This window comes from Mobula hypostoma, chromosome 2 (genome assembly GCF_963921235.1).
Source record: "Mobula hypostoma chromosome 2, sMobHyp1.1, whole genome shotgun sequence".
Classification (NCBI taxonomy): domain Eukaryota; kingdom Metazoa; phylum Chordata; class Chondrichthyes; order Myliobatiformes; family Myliobatidae; genus Mobula; species Mobula hypostoma.
Window position 1 is genome coordinate 76746679 of NC_086098.1, and position 12570 is coordinate 76759248.

At 43.9% G+C, this 12570-nt stretch overlaps 1 protein-coding gene across 5 annotated transcripts in view; it reads left to right on the forward strand.

Annotated features, from left to right (window-relative positions):
• LOC134341158 (CUB and sushi domain-containing protein 1-like) overlaps positions 1-12570 on the forward strand; it is a 2430601-nt gene that overhangs the window by 1596273 nt on the left and 821758 nt on the right. The window lies entirely within an intron of this gene.

Genomic DNA, 12570 nt, shown 5'->3' on the forward strand with positions numbered 1-12570 from the left:
GAATCCTCTCGCTATAAATGCCAGCATACCGTTCGCCTTTTTCACCGCCTGCTGTACCTGCATGCCCACTTTCAATGACTGGTGTATAATGACACCCAGGTCTCGTTGCACCTCCCCTTTTCCTAATCGGCCACCATTCAGATAATAATCTGTTTTCCTATTTTTGCCACCAAAGTGGATAACTTCACATTTATCCACATTAAATTGCATCTGCCATGAGTTTGCCCACTCACCCAACCTATCCAAGTCACCCTGCATCCTCTTAGCATCCTCCTCACTGCTAACACTGCCACCCAGCTTCGTGTCATCCGCAAACTTGGAGATGCTGCATTTAATTCCCTCATCCAAGTCATTAATATATATTGTAAACAACTGGGGTCCCAGCACTGAGCCTTGCGGTACCCCACTAGTCACCGCCTGCCATTCTGAAAAGGTCCCGTTTATTCCCACTCTTTGCTTCCTGTCTGCTAACCAATTCTCCACCCACACCAATACCTTACCCCCAATACCGTGTGCTTTAAGTTTGCACACTAATCTCCTATGTGGGACCTTGTCAAAAGCCTTTTGAAAATCCAAATATACCACATCCACTGGTTCTCCCCTATCCACTCTACTAGTTACATCCTCAAAAAATTCTATGAGATTCGTCAGACATGATTTTCCTTTCACAAATCCATGCTGACTTTGTCCGATCATTTCACCGCTTTCCAAATGTGCTGTTATCACATCCTTGATAACTGACTCCAGCAGTTTCCCCACCACCGACGTTAGGCTAACCGGCCTATAATTCCCCGGTTTCTCTCTCCCTCCTTTTTTAAAAAGTGGGGTTACATTAGCCACCCTCCAATCCTCAGGAACTAGTCCAGAATCTAACGAGTTTTGAAAAATTATCACTAATGCATCCACTATTTCTTGGGCCACTTCCTTAAGCACTCTGGGATGCAGACCATCTGGCCCTGGGGATTTATCTGCCTTCAATCCCTTCAATTTACCTAACACCACTTCCCTACTAACATGTATTTCGCTCAGTTCCTCCATCTCACTGGACCCTCTGTCCCTTACTATGTGATTCGTTAGGCATGTTTGACTACCCATTGCAGAGCCTTCCTGTCTGCTGGGGTGCAACTTCCACAGCACGCAGTGATGCAGCTTGTTAGAATGCTCTCTACCGCACATCTGTAGAATGACATAAGTACAGATGTGCAAACTGTGCATTTCATATTATCATGGTTGACAGGTTCAAAATGGTTTTGGATTTCGTCGTTCTGTATTTTGTATTAAAGGTTGTAAGGATCGGGTGACAGAGTTAGATGATCTTTCATAATAGTTATGAAATTAGCAAAGGATTTTGTTAGGCTCTACTTGAGTATTACCCCAATATAGGAAGGATGTGGAGACTTTACAGAGGGTGCAGAAGAGGATGCTGCCTAGATTAGAGGGCATGGGCTAGGATCAAAGATCAACTTTATTCACATAAACATTCACATGTATTAAGAATTTGCTGTAGCATATTTGTCAGAGTGTAACATGCAACAAAAAGTAAAGGAGTTCAACAATTTTAAAGAATAAGGAATTATGTAAAGATAAATTTAGAATTACAAATATTGAATAAAATATACATAAATACCAGCATGTATTCACTGTGTAAACAGCATTATAAAACGTGATCCTGGGTGACTTTAACTTCCCTAATATTGATTGGCACCTGATTAGTTCCAAGGGTTTAGATGGGGCAGAATTTGGTCAAAAACGGTAGTAGGGATAGTCCGGGTAATTATAGGCCAGTGAGCCTTACGTCTGTGGTGGGAAAGCTGTTTGGAAAAGACTTTTAGAGGTAGGATCTGTGGGCATTTAGAGAACCATGGTCTGAACAGGGACAGTCAGCATGGCTTTGTGAAGGGCAGATCGTGTCTAACAAGCCTGATAGAGTTCTTTGAGGAGGTGACCAGGCATAAAGATGAGGGTAGTGCAGTGGATGTGATCTATATGGATTTTAGTAAGGCATTTGACAAGGTTCCACACGGTAGGCTTATTCAGAAAGTCAGAAGGCATGGTATCCAGGGAAGTTTGGCCAAGTGGATTCAGAATTGGCTTGCCTGCAGAAGGCAGAGGGTCGTTGTGGAGGGAGTACTTTCAGATTGGAGGATTGTGACTAGTGGTGTCCCACAAGGATCTGTTCTGGGACCTCTACTTTTCGTGATTTTTATTAATGAACTGGATGTGGGGGTAGAAGGGTGGGTTGGCAAGATTGCAGACAACACAAATGTTGGGGGTGTTGTAGTTAGTGTAGAGGATTGTCGAAGATTGCAGAGTGACATTGATAGGATGCAGAAATGGGCTGAGAAGGGGCAGATGGAGTTCAACCCGGAGAAGTGTGAGGTGGTACACTTTGGAAGGACAAACTCCAAGGAAGAGTACAAAGTAAATGGCAGGATACTTGGTAGTGTGGAGGAGCAGAGGGATCTCGGGGTACATGTCCACAGATCCCTGAAAGTTGCCTCACAGGTAGATAGGGTAGTTAAGGAAGCTTATGGGGTGTTAGCTTTCATAAGTTGAGGGATAGAGTTTAAGAGTCGTGATGTAGTGATGCAGCTCCATAAAACTCAGGTTAGGCCACACTTGGAGTACTGTGTCCAGTTCTGGTTGCCTCACTATAGGAAGGATGCGGAAGCATTGGAAAGGGTACAGAGGAGATTTACCAGGATGCTGCCTGGTTTAGAGAGTATGCATTATGATCAGAGATTAAGAGGAATAGATAGAGTGGATAGCCAGCGCTTCTTCCCCAGGGCACCACTGCTCAATACAGGAGGACAAGGCTTTAAGGTAAGGGGTGGGAAGTTCAAGGGGGAATTAGGGGAAGGTTTTTTGCTCAGACAGTGGTTGGTGCGTGGAATGCACTGCCTGAGTCAGTGGTGGAGGCAGATACACTAGTGAAATTTAAGAGACTACTAGACAGGTATATGGAGGAATTTAAGGTGGGGGTTATGTGGGAGGCAGGGTTTGAGGGTCGGCACAACATTGTGGGCCAAAGGGCCTGTACTGTGCTGTACTATTCTATGTTCTATGTTCTGTGGAGATGTTTATGGTCATGCACGTTGGTAGTGGGAATATAGGCAGGACTATTTTCAAAATAGGAAATAAATTCAAAAATCAGAGGGACTTGGGTATTCTTGCACAGGATTCCCGAAAGGTTAACTTGCAGGTTGAGTTGTTTGTGAGAGGCAAATGCAATGTTAGCATTCATTTTGAGTGAATTAGAATATAAAAGCCAGCTAAGTCTTTATAAGGCATTGGTCAGACTGTACTTGAAGTATTATGAGCTGTTTATAGCCCCTTATCTAAGAAAAGATGTGCTGAATTGGAGAGAGTCTATTGGAGGTTCATGAGTATGAATCTGGAACTGAAGGGGTTAACACATGAGGAGTGTTTGGCGGCTCTGGCCTCGTACGCAATGGAGTTTAGAAGAATGAAGGAGGATCTCACTGAAAGATATCAATATTGAAAGCCCTAGTCAAAGTGGACGTGGTGAAAATATTTCCTATAATGGGTGAGTCTAGGACCTAAAGGCCCAGCCTCAGAATAGAGAAACATCCACTTAGAACAGGGATAAGAAGAAATTTCTTCAGCTAGAGGGTGGTGAATCAGTGGAATTCATTGCCATGCATGGCTGTGGGGGCCAAGTTATTGATTACTTTTAAATCTGTGGTTCATAGGTTGTTTGTTAGTCAGGGCATCAAATGTTATGGGGCAAAGTCAGGACAATGGGGTTGAGAGGGATTGTAAATCAGCCATAATTGACAGGTGGAGCAAATGTGAGGGGTGAGTGGCTTAATTCTGTTCTTCAGTATGTATTATGCTACCTTAAAAGATTTTTACCAATTGCATTTTGGAAGTTACATTGTGGAAGCCCTGTTCCAAGTCATTGATAAGGAAAGTGGTGAACTTAGACCTGATTCTTTGAGGAAACACATTGTGCACTGCCAACCAGTCATTTAAATCCCTACATCATGCAATTTCAACAATTTTCTTTCCATGTTGTCACTGCTCCTGGTTTTCACTAAGCTTCAATCTTGATGACAGTTCTCTGAATGGAGCACTTTACCAAATGCATTTTGAAAGTGTATGAGCACCCCCCCCCGCCATTTCTTTTTGTTACTTCTAAAGATTCTATCAAATAAAATCTCTGAGTTCCTGAAGGGCTCATGGAGTAAGGTACTTTAAGTACATTCAGAGGCCTCTTTATTAGATAGTCCTGTACACCTGCTTGTAAATGCAGCCAATCATGAGGCAATAACTCAATGCATAAAAGCATGCAGACATAGTCAAGAGGTTCAGCTTTTCAGACCAGACATCAGAATAAGGAAGAAATGTGATCTAAGTGACTTTGTCATGGAATGATTGTTGGTTCCTGATGGCATGTTTTGAGTATTTCAGAAACTACTGATCCCCTGGGTTTTTTTCATGCACAACAGTCTCTAGAGATTACAGAGAATTGTGCAAAATCAAACAAAAAAAATACATCTAGTGAGCAGCAGTTCTGTGGGTGAAAACACCTTTTTAATGAGAGGGGACAGAAGAGAATGGGCAAACTGCTTCAAGCTGACAGGAAGGCAACAGTAACTCAAATAACCACGTGTTACAACAGTGATGTGCAGAAGACCATCATTAAAAGCACTACATGCTGAACCTTGAAGTGGATGGGCTAGAGCAGCATTAAGTCACAAACATACACTCAGTGGCCACTTTGTTAGGTACCGGAGGACCTGATAAAGTTCCCGCTGAGCTTAATGCTTTTTTGATTGCGTTGCTTAGGTCACACTGAAAGTAAGTCTGCAAGCTATCTACGAACTTGTTGCATGGACAGTTTTGGTGAGAGTGAATTGGACAAGTTCTGTTGAAACTGCTTCAACAGTCTGGAGCCAAGGAGGTAGCCTGTACTGGGGTTGGAGGCTGTAGGTATGAGGGGGTGGGAGGGTGGGAAAGTAGCTTGTCTTGTGATGTTGTCTGTTGTGTGTTCTGTGGAACATTGTCAGCATGCTATGTTGGTGCCAGAAAGTGTAGTGATATTTGTGGAACAACATACATCAAAGTTGCTGGTGAACGCAGCAGGCCAGGCAGCATCTATAGGAAGAGGCGCAGTCGACGTTTCAGGCCGAGACCCTTCATCAGGACTAACTGAAGGAAGAGTGAGTAAGGGATTTGAAAGCTGGAGGGGGAGGGGGAGATGCAAAATGATAGGAGAAGACAGGAGGGGGAGGGATAGAGCCGAGAGCTGGACAGGTGATAGGCAAAAGGGGATACGAGAGGATCATGGGACAGGAGGTCCGGGAAGAAAGACGGGGGGGAGGGTGACCCAGAGGATGGGCAAGAGGTATATTCAGAGGGACAGAGGGAGAAAAAGGAGAGTGAGAGAAAGAATGTGTGCATAAAAATGAGTAACAGATGGGGTACGAGGGGGAAGTGGGGCCTAGCGGAAGTTAGAGAAGTCAATGTTCATGCCATCAGGTTGGAGGCTACCCAGACGGAATATAAGGTGTTGTTCCTCCACCCTGAGTGTGGCTTCATCTTTACAGTAGAGGAGGCAGTGGATAGACATGACAGAATGGGAATGGATGTGGAATTAAAATGTGTGGCCACTGGGAGATCCTGCTTTCTCTGGCGGACAGAGCGTAGATGTTCAGCAAAGCGGTCTCCTAGTCTGCGTCGGGTCTCACCAATATATAAAAGGCCACATCAGGAGCACCGGATGCAGTATATCACCCCAGTCGACTCACAGGTGAAGTGATGCCTCACCTGGAAGGACTGTTTGGGGCCCTGAATGGTGGTAAGGGAGGAAGTGTAAGGGCATGTGTAGCACTTGTTCCGCTTACACGGATAAGTGCCAGGAGGGAGATCAGTGGGGAGGGATGGGGGGGACGAATGGACAAGGGAGTTGTGTAGGGAGCGATCCCTGCGGAATGCAGAGAGAGGGGGGGAGGGAAAGATGTGCTTAGTGGTGGGATCCCGTTGGAGGTGGCGGAAGTTACGGAGAATTTCCAGCACCTGCAGAATTCCTGTTGTTTGATATTTGTGGGCTGTCCCCAGCACACCCTTAGGCTGAGTTAGTTGTTAACGCAAACAATGCATTTCACTATATGTTTCAATATTCACATGATAAATAAATCTGAATCTAATTCTATGTACCAGCTGCATAAGATATTCATTTCTGAGCGATGACACAAATGACCTCTGGTACCCCTCTTCCTTCCCTTTTTCCTATGGTACACTCTCCTCTCCCTTTAGATTCCTTCTGCAGCCATTTATCTTTTCCATTTATCACCTCCCAGTTTTTCCCTTCATCCCCCACCCACTCCCTCACCGGCTCTCATCTATCAGGTGCCAGACTGTATTCCTTTCCCTCACCCTCCCTTCTTATTCTGGTTTCTTTACCCTTTTTTTCCTGTCCTGATGTAAGGTCTCAGCCTGAAATGCTGACTGTTTGTTCCCTCCCATCAAATGCTGAGTTCCTCCAACATTTTGTGTGTGTTGTACAGATGAAGGTTGTGCACCTCTTTGTTATGAAAGCGCATGTTATTTCCTCCTCACCGGTATGGCCTTAACGATACCCTACTCTTAGAGTTTGGTTCAGGTGGGGAGAGTGAAAGGAATACAAGCTGGCAGCTAATAGATGAGAACATAAGAAATGGGAGCAGGAGTAGGCTGTCTGGCCTGTCGAGATTGCTCCACCATTCAATAAGATCATGGCTGATCTGGCCATGAGAGCAGGTGGGGGTTGAAGAGATAAACTGTGTAATAAGGGGAGACTCTATGGCCACAGGCTCTGCTGTTAGTGACCTTTGAGGTCGTCTACTGCATCCAGTGCTCCCAATGTGGCCTCCTCTGTATTGGTAAGACCCAACATAAATTGTGTGACTGCTTTGTTGAGCATCTGCACTCTGTCTACAACAAGCGGGATTTTAACCAACCATTCCAACCATTTAAATTCCTAACCCTATGCCAATTCTGACATATTGGTCCATGACCTCCTTTAATGCCACAATGAGGCAACTCTCAAATTGGAGGAGCAACGCCTCATATTCTGTCTGGGTAGCCTCCAACTTGATGGCATGCACACCGATTTCTCAAACTTCAGGTAATTTCTTCGTCCATTTCCTTTCCTTTTCTTCCAATCCCCACTCTGGCTCTCCTCTTATTGCTTCTCTTCTCTTTGCCTGCCTATCACCTCATCCTTCACTTTCTCCCAAAGTTCCTCTTCTCTCTTATCACATTCCTTCTTCTTCAGCCCTTTACCTTTTCCACCTATCACTTCCCAACTTCTCACTTTTTCCCCTCATTTCTCCACCCACCCAGCTTCCCCTTCACTTCTCCCACCAACCACCTTCTATTTTGTACACCTTCCCCACCCCACCTCACCTACTTATTCTAGCTTCTTTGCCCTTTCTTTCCAGTACTGATGAAGGCTCCTGGCCCAAAGCATCGACTGTTTATTCCTTCCCATAGATGCTGTCTGAACTGTTGAGTTCCTCCAGAATTTTGCTTGTGTGAGTCTACATTGATTTGTGTGTTAAAGCCATCCAGCCTTGTCCCCTTCTTCTTCAAATATACGTAGGCAAATGCCAGAATTAAAGTATGGTCTTATTTTTTTAATGGTAGATGGACAATATAATGGAAGCATTAATGATTGTTTTCAAGATAATTAGAGCTCATGTTGACATTCTCTTGGCAATAGAGGAATGTTGCTTCTCATAACACAAGCATGTGAACAGTTCAATCCACTCGGCTTGCTCTTCAGAGATTAGCTTTATTTGTCACATGTATAAGGAAGTATGTACATTTGTCATAAGTGCAGGAAATAGACAGTGAAATGTGTTGTTTGCTTCATATCCAATCTGGGAAGGTTGTGTTGGGGGCATTTTGCGAGAGTCACCAAGCTGCCGACTCCAACATAACTTGATCACAAGTGTGTGAAGGAAAGCAACATTGTGATCCATTGTTCTACATCTCCTAGATTACTGTACTGTGCATTTTGTGTAGTTAACCTTTCACAGATTGGTACTTTGAGCAAGTGCCCAATCTCTGGGGGAGAGACTTGGCAGGACATGAGTTTGAGACCGAACTTCAACTCATCAGGTAATTGGCTCATTTTTTAAAATCACATCTACTGAGTTACAGAGAAAAACGTCTTGCATACTCTTCATACGGATCAATTTATTACAACAATGCATTGAAAAGTACAAGGTAAAACAGCAACAATATCCAGAATAAAGTGGTACAGTTACAGTGCAGATAGACAATAAGCAACATGATATTAACAATATAGAACGTGAGCTCAAGCGTTGATATTATTGTACTGGGGGATGGTACAATTGACTTTTAACAAAGGGTCCCTGAGACTAGAAGTGCATGCTCTCAGGCCCATTGGGAGTGGGTATAAGAGAGAATGTCCAGAAAAGGTAAGGTCTCTGATTATGCTGACTATTTTAGACCATTAGACATTGGAGCAGAATTAATTCATTCACCTCTTGAGTCAAATGCATTTCATATTGGCTGAGTTATTATCCCTCTCAACACTATTCTGCTTTTCCCCTATAACCTTTGATGCCCTTTCTTATCAAGAAGCTATCAACATCTGCTTTAAATGTGCTAAATGACATTTGGAGAGGCATAATATGATTAGGAACAGTCAGTATGGATTTGTCAAAGGCAGGTCGTGCCTTACTAGCATGACTGAATTTATTTGAGGATGTGACTAAACACATTGATGAAGGTAGAGCAGTGGATGCAGTGTATATGGATTTCAACAAGGCATTTGATAAGGTACTCCATGCAAGGTTTATTGAGAGAGTGAGGAGGCATGGGATCCAAGGGACCTTGCTTAGTGGATCCAGGATTGGCTTGCCCACAGAAGACAAAGAGTGGTTGTAGATGAGTCATATTCTGCATGGAGGTTGGAGACCAGTGGTGTGCCTCAGGAATTTGTTCCGGGACTCCTCTCTTCGTGATTTTTATAAATGACCTGGATAAGGAAGTGGAGGGATGGATTGGTAAATTTGCTGATGACACAAAGGTTGGGGGTGTTGTGGATAGTGTGGAGGGCTGTCAGAGGTTACAGCAGGACATGGATAGGATGCAAAACTGGGCTGAGAAGTGGCAGGTGGTTTTCAACCCAGATAAGTGTGAGGTGGTTCATTTTGGTAGGTCAAATATGATGGCAGAATATATTATTAATGGTAAGACTCTTGGCAGTGTGGAGGATCGGGGGATCTTGGGGTCCGTGTCCATAGGACACTCAAAGCTGTTGCACAGGTTGACTGTGTGGTTAAGAAGGCATACGGTGCTTTGGCCTTCATCATCCGTGTGATTGAGTTCAAGAGCCGAGAGGTAATGTTACAGCTATATAGGACCCTGTTCAGACCCCACTTGGGGTACTGTGCTCAGATCTGGACACCTCACTACAGAAAGGATGTGGAAACTATAGAAAGGGTGCAGAGGAGATTTACAAGGATGTTGCCTGGATTGGGGAGCATGCCTCACAAGAATAGGTTGAGTGAACTTGGCCTTTTCTCCTTGGAGTGAAGGAGGATGAATGATGACCTGATAGAGGTGCACAAGATGATGAGAGGCATTGATCGTGTGGATAGTCAGAGAATTTTTTCCCAGGGTTGAAATGGCTAACACAAGAGGGCACAGTTTTAAGGTGATTGGAAGTAGCAACAGAGTGGATGTCAGGGTTAAGTTTTTTTACACAATTTGTTATGAGTGTGTGGACTGAGCTGCCCGCAACAGTGGTGGAGATGGATACAAATAGGGTCTGTAAGAGACACCTGGATAGATACATGGAGCTTAGAAAAATAGAGGGCTATGGGTAACCCTAGGTAATTTCTAAAGTAGGGACATGTTCAGCACAGCATTGTCAGCCAAAGGGCCTGTATTGTGCTTTAGGTTTTCTATGTTTCTATGACTTGGCCTCCCTGTCCGTCAGTGAACATAAATTCCGTCGATTCACCACCCTCTGGCTAAAGTAATTCCTTATCATCTCTGCTCTGAAGAGACAGCCTTCAATTCTGAGGTTGTGGTCTTTGGTTACAGACTCCCAAGCTGTTGGAAATATCCTCTCCACATCCATTCTTTCTAAGCATTTCAGTATTGGATAGGTTTCAAAGAGATCACTCTTCATTGTTCAACCTCCAATAAATACTAGCCCAGAGCCTCCTTATACATTAACCTTGTCATTTCTGAGAAAATTTTGTGAACTTCCTCTGGACTCTGTAATACCGGCATTTTCTTTTTTAGATAAGGGGCTCAAAACTGCTCACAATACTCTAAGTACTGTCTGACTACAGACTTATGAATCTTCAGCAGCAAGAAGTACAGACACAGTCTGTGGAGGGAAGGTTGCAGTGTCTTGCAGTCACTGGCAGACAGTTACCATACCAAGCCGTGATGCATCCAGATAGGATGCTGTCTCCGGTTCAACAATAACAATTGGTGCATTTCAACAGGAACATGCTGAATTTCCTTAGCCTCCTGGGGAAGTATAGGTACCCATACACTCCCTTGACCATGGCACCTACGTGGATAGACCAGGAAGCTATTGATAATGTCTACACCTGGGAGATTGAAGCTCTCAACCATTGTCATCTCAGCACCATGGATGCAAACAATAATAGCTTGTTTCAGGGTTCTTGTGCTCCTTTCTGTTCTACAGAAGCTTATTGGGGCCATTGATGACAAATCCAGTCAAGTACATTTGCTTCTGAAATTTGACAGGAACTGTGGTTCAGACCGCATTTTCTGCACAGCAGAGATACTCTAGCAAACTGTAGCCTTTAAGATTCTGTTATCACTTTTGTCAAATGTGCCTTTGTACTTTTAAACATTTCTTCCCAAAGTGTGTACTAGGTTAAGCTATAGAACAGGAATACGCTATTCTCTGTAATTGCATAAATGTTATATGACACCAAGCACGATCCAGGGAGCTACAGGAACTCTATGAATCAGGTAAAGTCTGTCAAGAGCATGGACATTCAACATTTGGCTCAAGACACTTCACCTGGACTGAAAGGCAGACAGGAGATAACACCATAGGAAAGAACAGCAGAAGTATGCCATTTGGTCCATCAAGTCCGCACCACTATTCCATTAAAACTGATTTATTATCCTTTTCAGCCCCATGTGGCTGCCTTCTTCCTGTAACCTTTGACAACCTTATTAATCAAGAACTTATCAACTTCCACTTTAATTACCTTGGCCTCAATAGCCATCTGTAGCAATGAATTCCACAGATTCATCATCCTCTGTTTCAAGGAATTCCTCCTCATCTCTGTTCTAAAGGGATGTTCTTTTATTCTGAGTCTGTGCTCTCTGGTACTAGACTCTCCCCACCATAGGAAGCACCCTCTGCACCTAGAACTTTTAGTCACAAACAAGAGAAAATCTGCAGATGCTGGAAATCCAAGCATCACATGCAAAATGCTGGAGGAACTCAGCAGGCCAGGCAGCATCTGTGGAAAGATCACAGTTGACATTTCAGGCTGAGACCAATCAACAGAACTGATCCTGCTGAAGGGAATCGCCCCAAAACGTTGACTGTACTTTTTTCCATAGATGCTGCCTGGCCTGCTGAGTTCCTCCAGTATTTTGTGTGTTGCTTAGACCTTTCAGTATTTGGTAGATTTCAAGGAGATCCACTCTTATTCTTCTGAGTGCAGGCCCAGAACCATCAAACACTCCTCATGCATTAAACTTGTCATTTTCAGGATGATTCTCATGAACCTCCTCTGGACCTTTTCCAATACCTGCACATCCTTTCTTAGTCATGGGGCCCAAAACTGCTCACAATACTCCAGATACTGTAAAGATAGTCAATATAAAGAGATGGGGGAAAGGCTGGAGCAAGAGCTGGATCCAGGTAAGGCAGGTTGGAGAACTGGAATCATGTAAGAAGCTTGCTCCAGTGCTTCACCCCTGCCCTTAAACTGACTACTTCAAGTTCAAGTTAATTGTCATCCAACTGTACATCTATACAACCAAACAAAATAATGTTCCTTTGAACCAGGGTGCAGCCACAAGGCATGTATCACACACAGCATAAAAGATAATATTACCAAAATTAATTTAATAAAGTATCATTTATAATGCATGTAGTGCACAGTGCAGATAAACAGTAAACAGTAAATATCTTGTTGTCCTGATGACAAGACTTCAGTGGGGGAAGAGTATTCATTAATTTCACAGGCTGAGGGAAGAAGCTGTTACCCAGGTTGTCGGGTGTAGTCGTGATGTTCCTGTATATCCTTCCTGATGGTAGTGGGTCAAAGAGATTGTGGGATGGCTGGTAGAGATCCTCAGCAATCCTTCAGGCCCTTTGTATACAACATGCCTGATAAATATCACAAATAGGACAGCCCTTCTTTCTTTCCAGTCCAGATGAAGAACCCGAAATGACTACTATCCACTCCCCTCCACAGATGCTGTCTGATCCAATGATTCCTTCTAGCAGTTTGGTGTGATGCTGCAAGTTCCTGTATCTGCAGTCTCCCATGACTTCATGCAGTTCTGTTGGAAGTC